The 25,586-nt window shown below is 46.3% G+C and overlaps 1 pseudogene; it reads right to left on the reverse strand.

The window, feature by feature from the left end:
• Positions 1-1,070: 1,070 nt before the first annotated feature.
• Positions 1,071-1,221, reverse strand: LOC124557458 (annotated as a pseudogene).
• Between the last annotated feature and the right edge of the window lie 24,365 nt (positions 1,222-25,586).

Raw genomic sequence — 25,586 nt, forward strand, 5'->3', positions numbered from 1 at the left:
ATGTTCTTATGTTTAAAAAAGGAGTTTGTGATTACTAAGCCCATACTGGCACAGAAATCCAAGAGTTGTTTCCCGTTCCTGTTGGCCTCCATATCCTCTCCAAATTTACCCATAACCTTTTCATACCCTTCTGTTCGATTTCAAATCCTGGCATTAAAATCACCCATGAGCAGAACACTGTCCTTGTCCTTTACTCTAACAACTACATCACTGAGTGCCTCATAAAAACTATCCATCTTATCTTGATCTGTCCCTTCACAATGCGAATATACTGACACAATCCTAATTTTCTTGCTAAACACTGTCAAATCTATCCACATCAGTCGTTCGTTTACATACCTTATTGCAACTACGCTGGGTTCCATTTCTTTCCTGATGCAAAGCCCTACACCCCATTGTGCTATTCCTGCTTTGACTCCTGACAGGTAGACCTTGTATTCTCCCACTTCCTCTTCCTTCTCACCCCTTACCCGAATGTCACTAACAGCTAAAACATCCAGCCCCATCTTACTTGCAGCCTCTGCCAGCTCTACCTTCTTCCCAGGGTAGCCCCCATTGATATTAATAGCCCCCCATCTCATTACCATTTGTTTGCTGAGTCGTATCTTAGGAGTCCCTGGTTTGTCAGTTAAAGGTGGGACTCCGTCACCTCCAAAGGTCCGAGGCATTTTGCTCTGATTGTTGCCAGCATTATATTTAAAGTACCAGGGAAGCAGGTTGCTAGCCTTACTTGCCCCGAGTCCCATTGAGTTTTACCCCTAACGGTGGATTTGGTAGTCTTTGCCGTATGAGTACAAAGGTGACCACAACTCAGAATATGTCCGAGATGCTCAGCCTTATTCCAAAGTAACTGGTATCCCGACTGTCGGGACCACTTACTTGGCCACTCATACGTTGCCCGTGGTTCATGAACTAGGACATGACTACAGGATCCCACACCATGAACCACAGCTATATTAGAGAATTTATAAATTGATACGTAGTATTAACCTGATATTTCCAACTCCTCTGTTCTGCTGCCTTAAGAGACTTTGTAGGTGATAAGGCATTTGACTACTTTAAGAGAATTCGACAGTGAGGAGGCATCCTGTGACTGAGACAGAACATGCTCTTAGAACTACGTCATGAGCCAAAAGTGAGTTTAATATTCTAGTCCTGTGATGCAGGGCACAACAGATACTAAGCTGATGAGTACAGATATTCTTTTATCTGATAAGAGATTGCTTAGGGAAAATATAGCCTATACCATACTGTTGTACATGATTTTCACGAAAGGTAGTGATACTTTAGCGATGTTAAAACGCGTGTGTGCTTCGATTCCTTCTGTCTTCAAAAATAACTCACATAAAAGGCAGAAATCTACATTTCACCGGAGTTCAGTGTGTATCGACAACATTCCCATTTAGGACTGGGTATAGTGGATTTTTTTAAACTGGGGAGTCTATGTTGGCTGTGGAATTGCACTGTATGTCCAAGCCGCACCTGCTTGCCTTGGAGTGGGAACTAGGCTTCAGCCGACCAGATGCCGCAGCTTAGCTTTGTGGGTAAAAAGAATGCTCCAACCTGTCACCTCTTGTCTGCATCTGAGGGGACAAGACCTGGAAGCGGCACTCGCGGCGCCTCCTAGATGGCTGAATAGCGAAGTAACCGCTATGCTTCTTGAGTGCCGATAGAGGTGGATCTCTGTGCAGCGTGAGAAGATTCAAAGTGGCTAGCGTTTGCACTGGATGATTATTCCCCCACGTAAATACATCGTTTGACTGCTCCAAAATCATGGTGACAGTCTCTCCTGCCTCTGAGCATCTGGTATGACTGGTGTGTGGATACCTGGAGATGTGCCTGCAGCTGCGTGGATGATGTGGGTGTGTGTCTCTAGACCTCTCCCGGCTGGCACGCCTGTGGTTCCCCAGCAGTTGGAAGATGGGACGCACTTCACGATCATGAGTTTGTGCAACTGGAAGATTTTTTTCGCTAGATATGTTTAGTGTAAGATAGAAACGATGTAGTGGAGGAGGGTGCTTATGTTCTCAAACATCGGTGCATACAAGACATCAGATATAGCTACGCTACAAGGTATTTGTGGTAGAAATTACTTGACTTGCAAAATGTTTGTGTGTGATTCTGAAATGTTGAAAATATGTCATATCATGAAGAAGAAGAAAAAAATGGCTCTGAGCACTATGGGACTTAACATCTGAGGTCATCAGTTCCCTAGAACTTAGAACTACTTAAACCTAACTAACCTAAGGACGTCACCCACACCCATGCCCGAGGCAGGATTCGAACCTGCGACCATAGCGGTGGCGCGGTTCCAGACTGTAGCGCCTAGAATCGCTCGGCCACTCCGGCCGGCTATGAAGAAGAAGAATCTAAGGTGGTGGTGAGTGTTTTAAGCGATCTATTTGACTTCTGCAAATTGTTAAACTATTAATTTGATAGGGTAGTGCAAATTGACTATTTTACACCATGTTGATATAAGCTCTCCCTCTGTCCTCAGCATTAACCAATAGGAACACAGTACTCTGAGAAGGGATGAAAACCTCCATCTGCATATTTGGAGACGTTGGTTCATACAAGTGTTCACACAAACAGGAAGTAACCACTTGAGAGGGACAGAGACAGGAAGCAAGTCTGGAATTTCGCAAGCATAGGAATGCTGCCACCTGATACTTTCTTTGAGAGCTGCGAGAATAAGTGGAGGTCCCTTGGGCATATAGGCATATCACCTTAATCTATGGGTTTAAGGCAGAGGTGTTACAAAGGGAAGGAGCCACTTGAAAGACACTGGGGGGGGGGGGGGGGGGGGCATTTCCCAGATATAAAATATCAAAGGACGCCAACTTCTAGTCTGTGGTTGGTGGTATTTAGTATCATGATCTGTAGTTAGGACACTGGATGGTTTTCAACCTCCGTGCACACAGATATGTGCTCAGCGCCGTGCCCAATGCCTGACAGTGGCCAGATGACAGAAACACCGACAGGCGACACAAAAAGGCGACTAATATACCTTATTTCATCCCATTCCTCACTGCTTAAAGTTATTCTGTCATAGGAAGTGGGGACGGGGGTCCAGATGTGAGCTGTATCCAAGTGAGGTATTGGAAAAATGGAAGTGAGCATATGGCGTCAGTGGCCAAGAGTTTCCAGGCGGGAAGTTCGGCCGCCAAGTGCAAGTCTTATTGAGTTCTATGCCACACTGGTCGACAATGGGGATGAAATAATGATGAGGACAGCACAACACCCAGTCCCTGAGGGGAGAAAATCGTCCACCCCAGCCACGAATGGAATGCGGGCTTCCAGGTGTGGCATTCCAATGCACTGACGATTCAGCTAATGGGGTGGACAGTGAGGGATTAAATAAAGATTTCCCCTAAAAGGAGTGCCACCACCTAATTCTTTGCTTGGAGTCACGAGAACAATGGTAGGTCCCTTACACAGGTAGGCATGTGCGTCTGCTCAGACCAGTATTGGCGCCCTGCCCAGTGTCTGGCGGTGCCCAGCCAGCTCACACGCACATGGCTAATATATGTTACTTCATTCCATAACCTGGCGCTTGCAGTTATTATGACGTGGATAGTGAGAGAGGGGAAGGGAGGAGCACTGTCTCCCATTAACTAATTAAATAAAGAATACACAAATTGAATTCAAACAATATACACTCCTGGAAATTGAAATAAGAACACCGTGAATTCATTGTCCCAGGAAGGGGAAACTTTATTGACACATTCCTGGGGTCAGATACATAACATGATCACACTGACAGAACCACAGGCACATAGACACAGGCAACAGAGCATGCACAATGCCGGCACTAGTACAGTGTATATCCACCTTTCGCAGCAATGCAGGCTGCTATTCTCCCATGGAGACGATCGTAGAGATGCTGGATGTAGTCCTGTGGAACGGCTTGCCATGCCATTTCCACCTGGCGCCTCAGTTGGACCAGCGTTCGTGCTGGACGTGCAGACCGCGTGAGACGACGCTTTATCCAGACCCAAACATGCTCAATGGGGGACAGATCCGGAGATCTTGCTGGCCAGGGTAGTTGACTTACGCCTTCTAGAGCACGTTGGGTGGCACGGGATACATGCGGACGTGCATTGTCCTGTTGGAACAGCAAGTTCCCTTGCCGGTCTAGGAATGGTGGAACGATGGGTTCGATGACGGTTTGGATGTACCGTGCACTATTCAGTGTCCCCTCGACGATCACCAGTGGTGTACGGCCAGTGTAGGAGATCGCTCCCCACACCATGATGCAGGGTGTTGGCCCTGTGTGCCTCGGTCGTATGCAGTCCTGATTGTGGCGCTCACCTGCACGGCGCCAAACACGCATACGACCATCATTGGCACCAAGGCAGAAGCGACTCTCATCGCTGAAGACGACACGTCTCCATTCGTCCCTCCATTCACGCCTGTCGCGACACCACTGGAGACGGGCTGCACGATGTTGGGGCGTGAGCGGAAGACGGCCTAACGGTGTGCGGGACCGTAGCCCAGCTTCATGGAGACGGTTGCGAATGGTCCTCGCCGATACCCCAGGAGCAACAGTGTCCCTAATTTGCTGGGAAGTGGCGGTGCGGTCCCCTACGGCACTGCGTAGGATCCTACGGTCTTGGCGTGCATCCGTGCGTCGCTGCGGTCCGGTCCCAGGTCGACGGGCACGTGCACCATCCGCCGACCACTGGCGACAACATCGATGTACTGTGGAGACCTCACGCCCCACGTGTTGAGCAACTCGGCGGTACGTCCACCCGGCCTCCCGCATGCCCACTATACGCCCTCGCTCAAAGTCCGTCAATTGCACATACGGTTCACGTCCACGCTGTCGCGGCATGCTACCAGTGTTAAAGACTGCGATGGAGCTCCGTATGCCACGGCAAACTGGCTGACACTGACGGCGGCAGTGCACAAATGCTGCGCAGCTAGCGCCATTCGACGGCCAACACCGCGGTTCCTGGTGTGTCCGCTGTGCCCTGCGTGTGATCATTGCTTGTACAGCCCTCTCGCAGTGTCCGGAGCAAGTATGGTGGGTCTGACACACCGGTGTCAATGTGTTCTTTTTTCCATTTCCAGGAGTGTATTATAGACACTGCTTTGAATTTTGTGTCACAAGATCTTTCCATACCAACACAGACTGAATCTCTCTCCCGCCAGTCGCCTGATGGGGGACTGAAGGGGAAAGTGGAGGAGGGGGAAAAGTGTCTGAGAATTGCGCTGGCGACAGGTTGACAAAAAAGTCAATTTTAGCAAAGGAGTGGGGGAGGAGGAAGGGTTATGGTTTCTCAGAAAGACCTATTATCCCCATGGGTCATAAACCAATCCCAGGGGGTCATAAATCAACTACTATAACAACAAGTGAAGGAGAGCATGAGGGGATAACTTTACCCTGAATGTATGCTCGCCTCTGAATTTATGCTAACCTCACAAACAAAATGCACCAGGCCAGGCTTTGTTCCCCTACTCTCTTCAATATATGACACAGCTTGATTCGTTGGTCTCTAATGTGTTCCATACACTGGCATTACTCTCCTCCACAATTTCTTCCACAGGCAGACAACAGAGAAATCACACTACTTATGTAATTGTAAGGACCTCCATTTCCAGTCGCAATTCTGGTTGAATAAAAGTTCTCAGACAGCTCAGGTCTGACTCATCCCTCAAATTGCAATTATTAAAAGTTAACTCAATGAGGTTTCTCTTGAAATTTAACGTTGTGGCACCTGCACCTAAATCCAAAACTCCATGGTGAGTACTCATGAAGTCAACTCTCAGAATTGCTTCAACATTCATTATGGCTACAGTTAAGAAATTAGCTCCAAACTCACTTCCATCATACTTAAAAGAAAGTCGGATCTGCCATGTGACGTCTTCACTCTTTCCATAAATTGCTCCCTTCACCTTCATTCCTCAGAATGGCAAGGCTGGCCAAGCACCTGTCTTCACGCAGTTCCTAAATGCATCTTCACTAATCATAGAAAAGTGCTACCAGTGTAGGACAGAGATACCTCCCTAATAAGGATAGTAACAATAGGACTTACAGCTGAAATTTTATTATTGGTTGGTTCCTGCAGCAACGCCTCTCTAACATCATCATGGCCCATGCACTGCACACTGCATGTCTCTGCTAGTGTTCGTCGTCTAACAACACCTTCCTCGACAGATACAGGTCATAACTGAGGTTGCTCTCTGCTCTCCAGTGGATTATTTTGGGGGCTAGCCCACCGAATCTTCACTATTATTGTAACCCTGTTCGTCGTGGTTCTGCCCTTACTTTCCGTTACCGCTCATTTGCCAATTTGATCTGTTTTGATCATTTCTTCTATCGTTCCTATCATTCTCAAGTCGATTTCCGTTTCCCCCACGATTTCCATATGGCTGCTGGCGGTTATTAAAGGGTTTCCTTTCCTGGGTACATTCGTGTCGCTGGTTTCTACTGCTCCTGTTACTACTGTCCCGTGGTCACCCAACATAATAGCCTTGTACTACCTGCACATTATTACCCCAATGTCTTATTCTAGCTACCGAGCGAGGTGGCGCAGTGGTTAGCACACTGGACTCGCATTCGGGAGGACGACGGTTCAATCCCGTCTCCAGCCATCCTGATTTAGGTTTTCCGTGATTTCCCTAAATCGTTTCAGGCAAATGTCGGGATGGTTCCTTTGAAAGCGCACGGCCGATTTCCTTCCGAATCCTTAACCCGAGCTTGCGCTCCGTCTCTAATGACCTCGTTGTCGACGGGACTTTAAACACTAACCACCACCCACCACCTTATTCTAGCTCCTTTAATAGCGGCCTTAACGCTTCCACGTCATACTTGTACCGTCCAGCCAGAATCATACGGCGAAGGTATGTTGGTAACTTCGTTATACAAACCCGAATCAACTCGCCTGGACAGAGGGATTGTATAAAAAATGGTTACCCTGAATGATGTGTTTAAATATTCAGGCTGCGTTCGCAGATCTGGACTGATTTAGATTTGGTAACTTCAGTGCATCATGCTTCACCCTGGCTCGAGTGGTCTTGGACCTATGTGCCCCCAAGAACGCATGGTGGAAATCGTGCACTGTGCTGCATGTTCGTACAAACTGATCTCATTTGTTTTGCTGGTTCGGTCTCAAGGTGTCCGCACATAAATTCAATTTTATATTCGCTCAGCCAAGTAGGAGGCAGACCATACGGCTACTGTTCACGCCATTTGACGAATGCCGAAAGACCTCGAATTTTCCTACAGAGAGGAAATACTTGTAGTAAAAACCTTGCTGTTCCTCACTGGGCGATTTTTTTGCGAAGGTTTCTGCATCTCTCTCACCTGATTAGGATATTTTTTAGTTCGGGACTGAATTTGCAGTCATATTCGTGACCTAAATCTCTCTTGTCACGATTTTCAGTACTGTCCTTCTGCATGTGCACCCTTTTTTCAACATCACCTCCGAGAAAGTCCTCCGTATGAGACACGCAGTCATGCAACTCATTAGTAGCACCTAGTTGCCTCCTATTAATTTCGCATTTTCCTTGCTGGAATTTCAGCAAGGATCTAAATCCTTCGCATTCTGCAACATTTATCGGTGTAGTCCTATTCCTATTCTCCGATGCAGTGAAAAGTTCCACTCCTTATGTGAATCTCTTCAACTCTGCATTGAATTTTAAATTTTCCTCATTACAGTTTACCGTTAACACCTCGAATTTGTCATGAAGCTGGAGAATGGCGGCGCTGTTTCCTTCTGATTTGTCCTTAACTATTCAGAACATTCTACATGATTCAAGAATTCCTCACCATCACGATAACCTCTCTCACATAGTTTCGGTACTTCCTTTTCTAGCCCTTCACCTCATACGCTGACTTCGTCGCCCACTCTTTTCTGTTCTACTTGAGGCGCACTTAATCAGTTCCCTAACTCTTCAAATCTCGCTTTTAATTCAGGAACGATATCGTCCTTGATTTTGACTGCTAAGTTTTTGAACTTTTCCTCCATGCCATCACTTTTGTGATTCTACAGTATTCTTTAAGGTACCAAATTCGGCCACTACACCGGTGTCCCAAATTAAAGCAAAAAATCCATGCCCGAGGCAGGATTCGAGCCTGCGACCGTAGCGGTCGCGCGGTCCCAGACTGAAGCGCCTAGAACCGCTTGGACACGCCGGCTGGCTGCCACAAAACATTATAAGCAGGTGATAGTAAAGTAGAAACAGTGTAAAGTATACAGAACATAAATAATTGCAACATGCATAACGGTCGCCAAAAATGTTCTTCTTTTTTTCCTACTTAACGGATTTGCACACACGTTCTGACAACTGGTTAATGTACTCAGTATTGCGTGAGGCCACCTCTGGCAGCAATACAGACCTGACGACGACTGGGCATGTTGTGGATAATGTCGACAATTTCATGCTGGGGCAATAACGCCCATTATTCCTGGAGAGCTGCTCGCAAGTCTTGGAGAATGGTTGATGGATGCTGACGTGATGTAACATGTCTCCCTAGTGCAGCCCAGACATGCTCTATGGAAATCAAACCAGGAGATCGAACAGGCCATGCCCTGCATGCAGTATCTTCCGTTTCCAAGAAAACATCAGCCACCCATGCTCTGAGGTCGAGAATAATTATCCCACCAAAATGAAGTCTCGGTCCACAGCACCTCGCAACAACCGAATATGATGTCCCAAGATCTCGTCACGATGTTTGACAGCTGATAAACCTTGCCCATTCACCTGCACAATTCATGAAGAGGTGTTTGAGTGGTCAACATAATGCCTTCTCACACCATTAGGGTTGAAATGGAAATGGCTCTGAGTACTATGGGACTTAACTTCTGAGGTCATCAGTCCCCAAGAACTTAGAACTACTTAAACCTAACTAACCTAAGGACATCACACACATCCATGCCCGAGGCAGGATTCGAACCTGCGACCGTAGCGGTCGCGCAATTCCAGACTGTAGCACACCATTAGGGACCTTAAGTTTTACATAAAAGTGTCAAGTGTCATTTTGGTCTGGTGTGACTACAATTATGATGCGCAAACATCCCACCGGTAATCAATTGCTCGCCACACTCGTTGTAGTAAATCAGGTGTAACCTGTGCAATGGCAACATAGATTCGATTCTTCAGTTCGGCTAAATTGTTTAGTAGAGGAGGAACATACACACGCTCTTTAATGCAACCACAGAGAAAAAAACCCTGTGGTGTCAAGCGCGGGGAGCGAGGTGGCCACGTCATAGGCACTTCACGGCCACCCACCGACCTGGGAGGCGATTATCGTGAAAACCTCGAACTTCTCTGAGGAAATTAGGTTACGCGCACGTCTTACTGGTAGTACACAATCCCATCTCTGTTATCTTCATCGATCTGTGGAATTAACAAGTTAATGAAACCAAAACACACAACGAGTACGCTCCACATCAATGATAGTATCCATTTTAACTGTGCACCACGCTGGCGCTCGTGTTGGCGAAATTTACTATGTGAATGTAACTTGGAGTTGTTTGCTACAAAATTACACATCAATCGATTCTGTAAGTTATCTCAATAAATTTCTATATCATCCCAAAGATGTAAAGCCCTAACAATAAACTGAACAATTTCACACCATCAGCAGAAGATTGCTATGGCAATGGAAATCCTAGGCAAAAGGGTCACCATTATGAATGATACCTGTTCTTCTCAAAACTCAGATTTAATGGCAAAGTCAGTATTCTAAATAGAACCTGTGCCTGACTTTATACCAACAGCCGCTATGCAAAATAGAGCTCACTTTAGTTTGCTTTGAACAAGTACCAGACACAAAAATTTTGGCGGTTCAAGTTCATTTAAACACTGGTTAAATATATAGCAAAAAACAGCTACCTCTCAGGTCGCCATATGTTCGATACAACTAAATATCCTCGTACTGGATACACAAGACAACACATTAAAATTCTACTGTCCGTTATTAAGGAAAGATAAAAGTCAGCGATTTTAAAGAACCTATGGAGCAGGGCTGTGCTGTCAGATATAACAGTTGAAAGTTAAGAAATCAATAAACATTTATTTCTGAATTAAAAATACCCGACGATCTTAAATAAAACACAATTGCTTGGAATGCTTCGACACCTATCTATCGTAAGAAAACAGCCTCCACACGTGGAACCAAATCTGTTACATAACGGGTAGAATTTTCTTGATTCACAGACACGAACATTCAAACTGATCACCCATGTGGCAAAAGGAGTAGGGTTTAGAAGAATACTTCAATATTATACGTTTAAGTATACTGGGTTAGAGAGTAACTGGTTTGGGCGGTCAACTTTCGAGGACAGAAACCTGCTCCAGGAATTCAGTGCAATTTCACTAATTTCGCGGGGCAGTTATCAAAAGGAGCAAGTCTACTACGTTGTGAAACTGAGGATTCAATCAGATGGCAAGAGGCAATTACGTCGTGTCGCAGCCTCATAAGGTAGAAGGGATTGCGCGTGGTGCAGCAGAATGCAAGTTACTAACCCCATAAAAATAAAATACGAAACAGATGATGAATTCAATGAAATTTAGCGCAGGCACACAGAAAAGCGCATGACACATTCAAACACGGTATACAAAACTAACTGAGATTTTACATCACTTGACGTCACCGTTCGACATTGCCAAGCAATTGAACGAAGGATCACATTAAGTAAACTGAATATTAATAAAAATAACACCGTTCCCTAAATTAAATTATTTGTATACCACAATTACCGATGCCTAACAGAAGAAAGACTGCTAGAAACTCAAACAAAACTAAGTCTTACACATTTCAGCTCATGCTGCTAGAGATGACCACTCAGATCATCGAGTCAGGGAAAAATAAAGCATACACGCTATCGTAGCCAGGGTCCTCGCAGAAGTCGGAAACGCCCAGAGAACCTACGTGGTGGCTGTCTGTGCCAACTTTTCCATAGCTGTTGACTGTTGTCCACTAATGTCTCTTTGACCTAACGTAGCTCTACTCAAACTCTACACAAAGGTTGGACAAACTGCTCATAAGGTCCACAGAAACCTTGTTGCAACCAAAGTATTCACGAGTACCACACACACACAACTCACACATTCACTCTAGCAGACAAAAGTAGGAACAAAAAAGATATTGCATGGGTACACGACAAACAGATTACATGGAAAAATATAGGACATGAATCATGAATTATAAATTGAGAAATCTATTTTCCTAGTGTTCAAATCCCGCTGAGTCTATTAAATCACGCACTCTCCCGTTCATCTTTCTCTCCGGTGTCAAACACAGAGGCAATGAACATCTGCATGCGCAGAAATGTTGTAAATCCGAAGTCTGCTTTGCAAATTTAATAGAACGGATCACCTGGAGTCATTTCAGTCTTCTACAACATATAGACGTGTGTTAATGATATTGTAATATAATCTGTTACCTGCACTTGTTTTGTATTACTTCTGTTACAATTGGTGTCACATTACCTGTTGCTGCTGCTGTTGTGTGGAGACGCAACTGGCTTGCTCTGATGGGATGCTGTTAGGAAGAGCAACTACACAAACTGTAAGCGTTAGGTAGTTTCGCAGTGACCAGCACTTTGATAAACATTTCTCTGTGAATAAAGCAAACGATGAACATTTATCATTAAACAGGAACAGTCGATTTTGTGCCTCTGTGTCAACGTGACTCATTACAAAATATAACCGACAACGTGCGGATCAATTGGGACTAATGCAGTTGTCGAACAATCGAACCCAGGACACTGGATAAATAGACGTCCCAATGTACATTTGAAATGGTTACCTGACGTCGAAAATTTTTGAGTGCTGGAAACACCATTAAGAGCCAAGGTGAAATTACTGTGCACCACAGAATGACTAACATGAAGAGTTTGTGGCCCTAGTCGTGTATCTTAAAGTGGAGAATTGTAGAATGTTAAAATTGTTATTAAGTGTAGGTCTTAACAGAAACAAGTTTTAAACAAACACATTAATTTATTCAGTTAAAAAAACGTAAACACATCTGCCTACCAAATACTTCAATTGTACAAACCGTTCCTTCATAAATTACACCAAGCGAACCTACTGGTTTTCAAAGTTACTTGAAGGCGAATGAAAATGTGCCCTCTAGACGCAGCTGATCAACAGCTACATGTACTCCAGCCAGTATCTTTTGCTGTCCGCCGGCCGATGTGGCCGTGCGGTTAAAGGCGCTTCAGTCTGGAACCGCGTGACCGCTACGGTCGCAGGTTCGAATCCTGCCTCGGGCATGGATGTGTGTGATGTCCGTAGGTTAGTTAGGTTTAATTAGTTCTAAGTTCTAGGCGACTGATGACCTCGGAAGTTAAGTCGCATAGTGCTCAGAGCCATTTGAACAATTTTTTTTGCTGTCCACAATCACTGCCTCGTGGAGTAAAATCAGTCAGATAGCGTTACCAGTAGTTCTCACAGTAGGTGGCATAGTGTATAGTATCCGAACAGAAGCCCTTTACATGTCAACGTTACTAAACGAACATTCAGTTCCCATAAATGTGATTCATTCATCCGAACTACTTTTGTTTTATTTCGCTTATGGCAAAACACGATTTTTCACATATTTTTACATTTATTAGGCTATTTTTTACAGTGAAACTTCTCTCATTTTAACATTAATAACTCCTTTAGCCACTTAATTTTGCAATCCTAATTTCATTTGTGGTACATTTCACATGATATATATCGATTTATGTCGAAGTGTCAACTTAGGATCCACTTTGTCCCGAAAACGTAATTAATTGGCGTTGTAGGAATCCGTTGCATACATGCATAGATGTTTTTATGGGTGGGTCTGTATCAGGGGAAAACTTCGATCTAGAAGTAAATGTTTGATAGAACTCACACTACTTCAACCACTAGCATTTCACAAAGTTTTATTTCGTTTCCTCGGTGAATGCTTCACTTTTTGTGTCAGGCATTATATGAACTGACATTTTAAGTCAGGACCAAGATAAAGGTTGAAAATAGTAGTCAAAGATGTTAACTGTCTACACGAAATCCTAAGTTTTGCCAAACCTCTGAAATGACAAGTTATAGCTATAAATTACATGATGTATCAGGTTCTTCGGAAGACGACTAGATCAAAAGATCCACTAAATGAAATCTGTTCCTCATAAGTACCTACCTCACCAGCTAGGGACGTTGAGATGAGGGAACCTGAACCCACGTCGTTCGAGATAGTCCCACTTCCCTGCTGTCGGTGCAACAAAAGTTCGGGTGATTCCAACCCTGTGTACCGTCTCAAGGGCAGGGTATGGTCCATCTGTTAACGACAGTAAGATCAACTTAGATGAGAAGTTTTATAAGATCATACCTTGCATCGGCTGGTCCCGGCGGAGGTTCGAGTCCTCCCTCGGGTATGTGTGTGTGTGTTTGTCCTTACGATAATTTAGGTTAAGTAGTGTGTAAGCTTAGGGACTGAAGACCTTAGCAGTTAAGTCCCATAAGATTTCACACATTTGAACATTTTTGAACACCTTGCATGAAGAGTGGTGCTCCAGGCTGCAGACACGCCGCCTGGCTCCTTGCACGATTACGAGGCACCAACCAGTGATTTCCTGGGAGCATAAGTAGTTCCACAGAGAAAGCCACACGCAGATGAATGCGTTTTCTTGCTAGATGTTATGTCGCTATGTAGTGGCCGTATTACCTCTAAGACGAAGTCTTACTTATTCCATCTACTCTCTAAGAACTGTTGTGCTGAACGATTCTTGGTTGTTGTTTACCGACGGATACACATAGACTTTGATCTGTGCATTGAACTTGTGCTTGTGTAAACAGTTCTTGTGCCCTATGTTCAATAAACGTGACATTACAAGTCACAAAAATGTACACGTCGTCTTTTAAATTTACATGTTTGTAACAAATTTGATATTTATTACCTTTTAAGTGAAAATTAGTTACAAATCCTTTGACTTATTCCACATCTATGACAATCATTTCACTATATGCACAACTTAATTTTAGATGAGAAAGTAAAATTACTCCTTCCACATTATTACGAACTACCGTGAAAAATGGTCCATGACACATGGTGTTGCAGGGAGGTTGTGCTGAGAAGCAATTGTTAACAAAAAATTCGATACGTTGCTCCCTTTTTGAGTTAGTTAGCAATGAAGTTAGCCAAACAGGTCGTCACGTGTGCAAATTCCAGAAAACTGCCAGAGACGGTATCGCCAAATATGTTCTTCATTTAGTTACCTCTAATTGAACAAACATAGTAATTACTCACCTAGGTCAAACTTATCACTTACAAAAAAGGCACATTTTAATTGGTAATGAGTACTTCAACAAGTGGTAACTCAAGCACACACACATGTCTGTGCATTAGAGTATTTTAGTGCACGCAGGTGCTTGAACTTGTGCGCGCTACTGTCTGACTGGCTAACTTCAGTACTAAATAACTCGGTAACAAAGCACAACGTATAGATTTTTTTGTTAATAATTATTTCTCAATACAACCTCCCCTGCAACAACCATGCAAGTTTTCTGGACTGTCTCTGATCGCCTGTACAATCTCGGTTTATGAAATGTTCTTAATCCTTGAGAACCCTTACTATGGAGCTATGGAATAAAAGTTTATCCACTTTCTCGATGGACTATATCATTTTGTTTCAATTCTTCTGATGAGATGCTGTGGTACTGTAGTGTGGGAATTTCAGTGTGCACCAAGACTGCAGACATGTACCTGCAAACTAACAAAAAACAACCACTAACCGATCACTACTATTTTCGCCTCTAGTCATGAGCCCCACCTACAACACTCTTGCCGACAGTACACCTACATTGTCAACACATATCGTGAGATAAACTTCGTTATAGAATCTTAACTAATCATTGATAATCCTAGTTAAACTTTCGAAATTTTTATTATTTATTTTGTATGTAATAGTAATTTTTTTAAAAAACTTATCCATTAAATATTTTTCTTTTTCTTCTGTGTTATGTTCCCACGGCAAATACTGTATTTTGTACCTAGTTTAAGACAGCAAGTTGTAATGGGGAAACTTCTGTACTCAGTGTCCACAGTTGTCTCGTGAAAATAAAACCAAAAAATGCAAAAAGTATCAAAGCTGCAAGAAACGTCGTAACCCTATATGGTCAATAGAGTGGCTCCTTAAGGCCAGTTCAAGCTATATAGCAATTGAACAGAGCGGCAGTTGACGTCACCCTCAGATAGCGCAATGTTTACAATGGAATGGACGGTAACACAACAATTGTCCGCTTAGTTTCGTAACAAACGGTAAATGCGATGTTATGGGATACCCTCCATGATACAAAGTCTGAATATAGCTACAGAATTAAGGACATAGCAATGATAAAGTTTATTGATGGTCAAATCAAGTTTCATAATGGATGTTGTTGACAAAGTTAGTACGGTAATTTTATGGAAAATGAAACAATAAGAAAAGTATCATCTAAACATTTCGAGAGATTGACATCTATTTTATAAAGGAAATATACTCTTAAAAACACATAAAACAATATTTGCAAGAAAATTCATAACGTTTTTACCTTTTCCATTGTGTTTTATCTTTCTAAGTGCCAAATACTGACAAAAACAACTACCAGGCGATCAAAAAGTCAGTATAAATTTGAAAACTGAATAAATCACGGAATAATGTGATAGAGAGGTACAAATTGATACACATGCTTGGAATGACATGGGGTTTTATTAGAACCACAAAAATACGAAAGTTTAAAAAATGTCCAACAGATAGCGCTTCATCTTATCAGAATAGGAATAATTAGCATAACAAAGTAAGACAAAGCAAAGACGATGTTCTCTGCAGGAAATGCTCAATATGTCCCCCATCATTCCTCAACAATAGCTGTAGTCGAGGAATAATGTTGTGAACAGCACTGTAAAGCATGTCCGGAGTTTGGTGAGGCATTGGCGTCAAACGTTGTCTTTCAGCATCCCTAGAGATGTCGGTCCATCACGATACACTTGCGACTTCAGATAACCCCAAAGCCAATAATCGCACGGACTGAGGTCTGGGGACCTGGGAGGCCAAGCATGACGAAAGTGGCGTCTGAGCATACGATCATCACCAAACGACGCGCGCAAGAGGTCTTTCACGTGTCTAGCAATATAGGGTGGAGCGCAATCCTACATAAACATCGAACGTTCCAGCAGGTGTTTATCAGTCAGACTGGGGATGATGCGATTCAGTAACATATCGGCGTACCTCTCAGCCGTCACGCTAGCAGTTACAAAACCAGAATCACGCATTTCCTCGAAGAAAAAAGGACCGATAACGGTAGATGTGGTAAATCCAACCTGTACCGTGACTTTCTCGTCGTGCAATGGAGTTTCCACGACAGTTCTAGCATTTTCGGTAGCCCAAATTCTGCAGTTGTGGGCGTTGACAGACCCTCGGAGCGTGAAATGAGCTTCGTCGGTGCACAACGCGCTACTCAACCAATCGTCATCCTCCGCCATCTTTTGAAACACCCACACCGCTAATACCCTCCGCTTCACTAAATCGCCAGGTAACAGTTCATGATGCCGATGGATTTTGTACGGATAGCATCGGAGGGTACGCCTAAGTGCCAACCAAAGAGGAGTGTATGGAATGCCGGTGCGACGTGCGACTGCACGAGCGCTGACTTCCCCGTGCATAGACGAACCCGCTACAGTCTCCATTTCTTCCTGAACTGCCTCAGCAGCATTACGCCTTGTGCTCGGTCGGCCACTACGGGGTCTATCGTCTAAACAACCCGTGGCTTCGAAATTCGGAATCATTCTCGCCACAGCTGCATTTGTCAACGGACCTTTACCTGTTCGAATCCCCTTCCTATGGCGATAGGATCGTATCGCTGAACTAGCACATTCCCGATTCTGATAATACAGCTTCACTAAAAGCGCCTGTTCAGGTAACGTCAACATGCTGCGACTTCTAGCGCATCTGATTCTCTCTCTTTTTTTTCTTTTCGTTATTGTATTTCAATTCCCCATCGGGGCGGGCTGGCAGCAGCATATGCGCTGCTCTTCAGCCGAAAGACATAGAACAAACAAGAGAAGACATTTAAAAAATAACAAAGGAGAGAATATGGTAAACATAGATATAAAAAAGGGGGAACATCATGGAAGGCAACAGACAAAAAAAAACAAAAAAAAAACGGGGTGACTGTAAAATGGAAATAAAAAACTGGTTGAAAGTAGCACACACAAAAAGCCACACACTGCGACAGTTAAAAGAACACAAGGTACAGTATGACTGGAGCATAAAAGGTATCGACAGATGGCGTAGCACATAACAAACACTGACGGCGAACCTCAAGGCAGTACACAATTAAAATCACACCTCTTGACGCACAGGAGAAACGGCACTAAACACAACACTGATGTGGCACACTGACGATGATCAAAACAGAGTATCTGCCAGGTGCAAGGATATGAGGAAGACCGGAAGAAGGGAGGGAGGGGAAGAGATGGGGGAGAAAAGCGGGGGGCGCGCTGAGGAGGGCCAGGTAGGGAGGGATGTGGGAAGGAAAGAGGCAAGTAAGGGGTGCAGGGTCTCAGGGGAGGGGGGGGGGGGGGGAAGGAGGAAAATCCGCTCTGGGAGAAGGAGGGAAGAGGAAAAAGGGGACCCTGGGGAGGGGGGGGGACAAGGCCAGGTTATAGTTGGAAGGAAGGGTAGATGTCACGGCGAAGTTCGTCATCCGGGAGGGGGAGGTGTTGGAAATTGCCCTGATGAAGGAGATGGAGGGTGTGGAGGTGGAGAGAGGGAGGGATGCAGCGATAGAGGCGCGGCAATGGGCGGGGGGTGGAGAGGAAGGAGGAAACCAGAGGGTGGGGGGGATCAAGCCTGCGGACAATGTAAAGGATGTGGAGATGTTGGAGGAACAGGAGGAGGTGGGGGAAGGGGATCAGTTCATACAGGAGCCGTGTGGGGGAAGGGAGGCAGATACGGAAGGCAAGGCGGAGCGCATGGCGTTCAAGGATTTGGAGGGCCTTGTAAAAGTGGGTGGGGGCGGAGATCCAGGCAACGCTGGCATAACAGAGGATAGGACGGATGAGGGATTTGTAGGTGTGGAGGATGGTAGAAGCATGCAATCCCCATGTCCGGCCAGACAGGAGTTTCAGAAGGCGGAGGCAGGAATGGGCTTTCTGCTGGACGGTCTGGAGATGAGGGGTCCAGGTGAGGTGTCGGTCGAGGGTGAGGCCAAGGTATTTCAGGGTGGGAGTGAGCTGGATGGGACAACCATAAAGGGTGAGGTAGAAATCATGGAGGCGAAAGGAGCGAGTGGTGCGGCCTATGATGATTGCCTGGGTTTTGGAGGGGTCGAGACGGAGGAACCACTGGTTACACCAAGTGGTGAACTGGTTAAGGTGGGTTTGGAGGGTACGTTGAGACCGTTGAAGGGTAGGATAGAGAGCCAGGAAGGTGGTGTCATCAGCATAATGGAGAAGGTGGACTGGTGGGGGTGGCTTGGGCATATCAGCTGTATACAAGAGATAAAGGAGAGGGGAGAGGACAGAACCCTGGTGAACACCAGCTGTGGGATAAAAGATACGGGAGTTGCTGTTGTGGAGGGTGACATAGGAAGGACGGTGCGAGAGGAAGGAAGCGACCAGATGGAAAACATTTATAGGCAGGGCGTAGGTTTGGAGTTTAAAGAGGAGACCGGGATGCCATACACGGTCATAGGCATTTTGGAGGTCAAGGGAAACAAAAATGGCGGAGCAACGGGAGTTGAGCTGGAGGGACAGAGGGTGAACAAGGTTAAGGAGTTGGTCTTCAGCAGAGAAGGAGGGTCAGAAGCTACACTGGGTAAGGGGGAGGAGGTGGTGTTGAGCAAGGTGCTGATGGATACGGTGGGAGAGGAGGGATTCAAAGACCTTACTGAAGATGAAGGTGAGGCAGATGGGACGATAGGAAGAAGCGGCAGAAGGGGGTTTGCTGGGTTTGAGGAATAAGAGGATGCGGGAGGTCTTCCACAGGTCAGGGTAGAAGCCAGTAGAGAGGATGACATTATAGAGATGGGCGAGGACAGTCAGGAAGGAATAGGGGCTTTCTCAAAGGTGACGGTAGGTGACACAGTGGTGACCAGGGGCCAAGTTGCGTTTGGACCGGAGGATAAGTTTAATGTCTTGTGCTGTGATGGGAGTGTTGGAGTGTTTATGTCGGAGGGGGGCAACTGCCCCAAGTACTGGAGACTAGGAGCAAGTTGAGCGACCGAGGTATCGGCACGTTCCATGACGGTGGGGAAAAGAGAATAATCAAAGTGGGGATCATCAGGGATAGAGAAGACCTCGGAAAGGTGGGAAGCGAAGTGGTTGGCCTTACGGAGATTGTCAGGAAGGGGGCGATCGTTATGGAGGAGGGGGTAGTGGGGAGCAGAAAGGGAGCCAGTTAGGCGATGGAAGGCGGACCAGTACTTGGAGGAGTTGATAGGGAGGGTGGCGTGTGCAGGTCTGGCGCCAGTCTCGGCGTTTCGTTGCTGTCATAAGGTTCCGTACGTGTTGCTGTATTTGCCGGTGGCGTTGGAGCGTATCCCTGTCACGAGTGCGCAGGAAGGAGCGATAGAGGCGGCGGGATTCACGGAGGAGGAGGACAGCCCACGGAGGGAGAGTGGAACGGTGTGGGTGGATGGTTTTAGTAGGAACATGGGCCTCCACGGCGTCAGTAATTACCTTCTGAAGGAAGGACGAGGCGTGGATGATGTCGTCAGGATGGCGATAGGTAAGGGGGTGGCTTTCGACCTAGGTGGAGATGGAGTCCCAGTAGGCATCCCAGTTGGCACGGTGATAGTCATGGACGACCTTGGGAGGGTGTGCAGGGTATGGAGCCAGAGGGGGGCGGTGAGCAGACGTTATGGTGAGAAGGACAGGGAGGTGATCGCTACCTGTGGGGTCAAGGACGGCGACAGCAATACACCCGAGGAGGTTGGCGGAGGCAATGACAACATCAGGGGTGGTGTCACTTTTCGGTCGGGTGTGCTGGGGAAGGGGAACAAGGTCACCTTGGATTGTGGAGAGGAACTGATGCCACCGCCGAAGGGCAGCAGGAGTGAGGCTATGGATGTTGAGGTCGGCGTCAATCACATAGGTGGAGAAGGTGCGGTCAATGTGCGAGATGAAGTCATAAGGAAGAGGAGCAGTGGAGTGGACATAGATGGTGGCACAGGTAATGGTGAGTGAGGGGAAGAAGACGCTAAGGATAAGGTGTTCACTGGGGTCATTGAGGAGGGGTTGTGGCCGGACGGGGATATGCTTAAGGTGGCCAATCGTGACTCCACCCTGCGCACGAGGACCAGGAGTGTCAGTGCGGTGGAGGATATAGTGAGAGGTGTGGATAGAATGGTGGGGCTGGAGAAAGGTTTCGTTCAAGAGGAAGGTGTCGACCTAGTGGTGGGAGAGGGTGTGCATGAGGAGGTATTTGTTGGAGCGGAAGGAGTGAATGTTCTGGAAGTGGATGCGATACTCGTGGCGCGCCATGGCGGGAAGGTGGGGGGGAAGAGAGGGAAGGGAAGAGACTTAAACGAGGGTGTCGAGGCGGGTGAAGTGGGCTTGGTTGTGGGAGTAATTGGCGAAGGTGTTCAGGTGGAAAACGGAGCGAGCGGCAAGGGAGATTTGTTGGAAGGTGTGGGGGCGCTGAAAAGGGTGGATGTTTTGGAGTACAACGGTAAGGAACCGGATGATGTCCTCAGCCGTGGGGTGTGGACAGAGGGAATTGTTGGGATGGACAGGGGGATCGACGGGACGAACTGGGACTGTGAGCTCAGGGGTGGCTGGAGGGGGTTTAGCTTTACACTTGTGGGAGTAGGTGGGATGGGGGCCATTGCAGGTATTACAGAAAGGAGGAGCAGCGAGGTTGGGGCAGTTATTAAGAAAGTGGGAGGCCTTGCAATGCGAACAGGTGGGGGGGTTTTTGCAGTTGGGAGTCAGGTGGTCATTGTACATCAGGCACTGCTGGCAACGGTAGGATTGGGGAGGGGATTTGGAGGATTCAACAGGGTGGCGACGGTGGTATTTGAGGGCACCCTGGGAGAGGAGATGGTCAATGGATGGGGCGGACTCAGAGAATAGCCGCATGAGATAGGTGGGACCAGAGGCATTGTGGATACGGCGGGTAGAGCGGATTTCCAAGTCAGTGTGGGAGTTCAGTTCTGCCAACACTTCATCCTCTGTGATCACCGGGCTGAGCTTGGTGATCACAGCACTGTAGGTGGGGGGGGGGGGGGGGGGCGACGGGGAGGCTGGGGCTGACGAGGAGTGGAAGTGGAAAGGAAGGGTGTCAGAGAGGCGTGGGGGTCAAACATAACTCGTGGGAGTTTTCGCAGGAGGTCTGTGTGAAAGGATGGGGATGGGGACTTGATAAGGACTGAGTCCCTGCGGGGAATGAGTTGGGAGATGGGAGCACTAGGTAAGTACTTTCTGATCTCCATGGTAAGGGTACGAACGTCGAGGAACTTAGGATCAGGAGTTGACAGGACAAAGGTGTGGAGGGTGGGGGCCGAGGTATGGGTGGTAGGAGGAGGGGTGGTGTCCATGGAGACGGCAGGGGGGGAAGTGTTATAGGCCCTCTTTTGTTCCTGATCTGTATTAACTACATAGGAGACAATCTCAGTAGCCGTCTTAGATTGTTTGCAGATGATGCTGTCATTTGCCGTCTTGTAAAGTCATCAGATGACCAAAATACCTTGCAAAATGATTTAGATAAGATATATGTATGATGCGAAAGTGGCAAATGACCCTGAAAAAAGAAAAGTGTTAAGTTATTCACATGAGTAACAAAGGAAATTCGCTAAATTTAGATTACGCGATAAGTCACACAAATCTGAAGGCTGTAAATTCAACTAAATACTTAGGGATTACAATTACAAATAACCTAAACTGAAACGATCACATAGATAATGTTGTGGGTAGACCAAACCAAAGACTGCGATTCATTGGCAGAACACTTAAAGGCTGCAACAGGTCGACTAAAGAGACTGCTTACACCACGCTTGTTCGCCCTATTCTGGACTATTGCTGTGCGGTATGTGATCCGTATCAGGTGGGACTGACGGATGACATCGAAAAAGTACAAACAAGTGAAGCTCGTTCTGTATTATCGCGAAACAGGGGAGATAGTGCCACAGACATGCTACTTAAATTGAAGTGGCAATCATTAAAACAAAGGCGTTTTTCGTTGCGACGGTATCTTCTCATGAAATTTCAATTACCAGTTTTCTTCGCCGATTGCGAAAACATACTGTTGGCACCCACCTACATAGGAACAGATGGACGTCACGATAAAATAAGAGAAATCAGGACTCGCACAGAAAAATTTAAGTGCTTGTTCTTCCCGCGCGCCGGTTAAGAGTGGAACGGTAGAGAGAGAGCTTAAAGGTGGTTCATTGAACTCTCTGCCTGGCACTTTATTGTGAATAGCAGAGTAATCACGCAGATGTAGAACCTCTCTCCCCCCACGTCTTTAGTACTTTCCTCCAGATAATCCCTGATGTCAAGGTGCATCCGCCTCGTTCTGTCATTCTGTACCACTGGTGGCGAGAATGTAAACCACCATTCAACAAAGGGCAGTCAAATCAAAACTAGAAAGATGGGGAAAAATATATGTAAATGTCGTTATTATTTCAAAAGTAACCGCCATCACTGTTAATGCATGCAAGACGGTCTTTGTCTCCATTTAAAAATATTTCTAGTTGTCTGCGGAACTATAATTATACCCAGGCGTGCAGTCTTCGTCTGAAGTAAATGATGACCACAAAAGTCATTCTTCAGACCTTCAAAAACATGGATATCACATGAGGAGAGATCAATACTGTATGGAGAATTACAGCGTCCCAGGGAAACTTCCACAGTGTAGTCGAAACAACAGGCACGGCAGCACCGGGAAACTCATGATGACCTTCTTTGACTGCAATGTGTGGTGTCACCGCCAGACACCACACTTGCTAGGTGGTAGCCTTTAAATCGGCCGCGGTCCGTTAGTATACGTCGGACCCGCGTGTCGCCACTGTCAGTGATTGCAGACCGAGCGCCGCCACACGGCAGGTCTAGAGAGACTTCCTAGCACTCGCCCCAGTTGTACAGCCGACTTTGCTGGCGATGGTTCACTGACAAAATACGCTCTCATTTGCCGAGACGATAGTTAGCATAGCCTTCAGTTACGTCATTTGCTACGACCTAGCAAGGCGCCATTATCATTTGCTATTTATCTTGTGATGCATGTACCGTCAGACCATTGTTCACCAATTATGGATTAAAGTTAAGTTTTCCAGAAGCTACATACCTATTTTGCTAGTCTCAATTCCTTGTCATTTTCCAGACCTCACGCCAGCCTGCGTGAGCTTAAACGCGTGCCTTTCGGCTTCCTGTCATAGTGGATTGGCTGTCTTGCCAGTCCACAACAGTTTGGAGCCGAGGATTGGCGACGAGCCAATTCGCGTTCGTAACTATACAGACTGATTTACTTGTGTCATGGCTTCGCCACAATCTCCAGATGTACTGTCCGAATTTTATCGCTTACAGAATCAGCAGACGCAGGCCTTACTGGATGCCCTTGGACAGCTCGTCCAGGGTCAACGTGCAATGCAAAACGATGCGGCGGCCGCCGCTCCACCGCTCCCGCAGCTACAACACGCAGTTGCACCAGCTTTTCGTCCTTTTGATGCTGCACTGGAAAGCTGGACGGAGTGGTCACGCCAATTTGGATTCCATCTCGCCGCCTACAGAATTCAAGGTAATGAGCGGCAGCCTTTTTTGTTAGCATCCCTAGGCGTCCAGACATACTGTGTGATAGTGAAATTATTTCCCCGACGCGACGTAGCAACTCTGTCCTACGACGACATTTTGTCTGCATTAGATGAATATTTCAAAGAATCAGTCAATGTAATTGCAAAAAGGTATACCTTCTTTCATACAAAACGTACGGCCGGTCAGACTAATAGGGAGTGGGTTGCAACTTTCCAAGACCTTACTAGGGATTGTGCTTTTGAGTGTGAGTGAGGACTTCCTTATTCAGATACTATGGTGCGTGATGCAATTGCACAGAACGTTTCTGATGTTCATATATGGGAACAGATTTTGAAACTAGTCAATCCCTCCCTTCAACAAGTGATAGACATATTGGATCGGCAGGACACACTTGACTTTGCTCAGGAATCATTTGAAGCTTCACCAGCCGTGTGTCACATTCTCCGGCCCGCCGGGCGCGCTGCACGGAACAGTAAACAGCCCTCGCGCCCGTCCGTGCAGCTGCCGCCAAGCTCTCAGCCACGTGTGCCACGCAAATACATAGAAAGAAGGATCCTTTATTGTATGATTATATGATAGCGGAACAAACACTGGTAGCAGTTACTTCTGTAAAATATCTGGGAGTATGCGTGCGGAACGATTTGAAGTGGAATGATCATATAAAATTAATTGTTGGTAAGGCGGGTACCAGGTTGAGATTCATTGGGAGAGTGCTTAGAAAATGTAGTCCATCAACAAAGGAGGTGGCTTACAAAACACTCGTTCGACCTACACTTGAGTATTGCTCATCAGTGTGGGATCCGTACCAGATCGGTTTGACGGAGGAGATAGAGAAAATACAAAGAAGAGCGACGCGTTTCGTCACAGGATTATTTGGTAACCGTGACAGCATTACAGAGGTGTTTAATAAACTCAAGTGGCAGACTCTGCAAGAGAGGCGCTCTGCATCGCGGTGTAGATTGCTCGCCAGGTTTCGAGAGGGTGCGTTTCTGGATGAGGTATCGAATATATTGCTTCCCCTACTTATACCTCCCGAGGAGATCACGAATGTAAAATTAGAGAGATTAGAGCGCGCACGGAAGCTTTCAGACAGTCGTTCTTCCCGCGAACCATACGCGACTGGAACAGGAAAGGGAGGTAATGACAGTGGCACGTAAAGTGCCCTCCGCCACACACCGTTGGGTGGCTTGCGGAGTATAAATGTAAATGTAAATGTAAACAAGCAATGCCCGCGGTGTGCTACTAGACATTCGCGTGAGAATTGCCCGTCACGCCAAGCTATTTGCTTATTCTGTAATAAAAGAGGACATGTTCAAAGTGTTTGCCAGAGAAAGCTCAGATCGGACACTCACAGCCATTCAAGGTCCTCTGCTTTGTGCCGGAATCGGAATCGAACCACGGATACTCCGGCTCGTGAACCTTCGCCCATGGAAATTCATGTAGTTCATTCCTCTCCGCCCAGTGCCACTCTCTCTAACAGTGACTGTGTTCGTCCCACAAATAGTGTGCGTCGACATCGACGGAAATCCCGTCACGGCGCAAGTGATTCTGTACCAGTGTCAGTTTACGTTGCACGAGGCAGTCGCTCTTGTCGTCGACAGGACAATAAACTTTTTGTGGATTTGGACATTAACGGCACAGTGATACCATTCCAGCTCGATACCGGAGCAGCAGTTTCACTGATGAATCACGACACGTACAAACAGCTGGGCACACCTCCGTTGCGTGCCGCAAATGTTCAGGTCAGTAGCTATTCCGGTCAGCATATCCCTGTGTTAGGACAGTGCAGCCTTCTTGCAACATACAAGGGACAAACAAAACTTGTGTCATTTTACGTCCCTCGTTCTTCTTCTGCAGTGAACTTGTTTGGTTTTGATTTATT

Source organism: Schistocerca americana, chromosome X (assembly GCF_021461395.2).
Source record: "Schistocerca americana isolate TAMUIC-IGC-003095 chromosome X, iqSchAmer2.1, whole genome shotgun sequence".
NCBI lineage: Eukaryota > Metazoa > Arthropoda > Insecta > Orthoptera > Acrididae > Schistocerca > Schistocerca americana.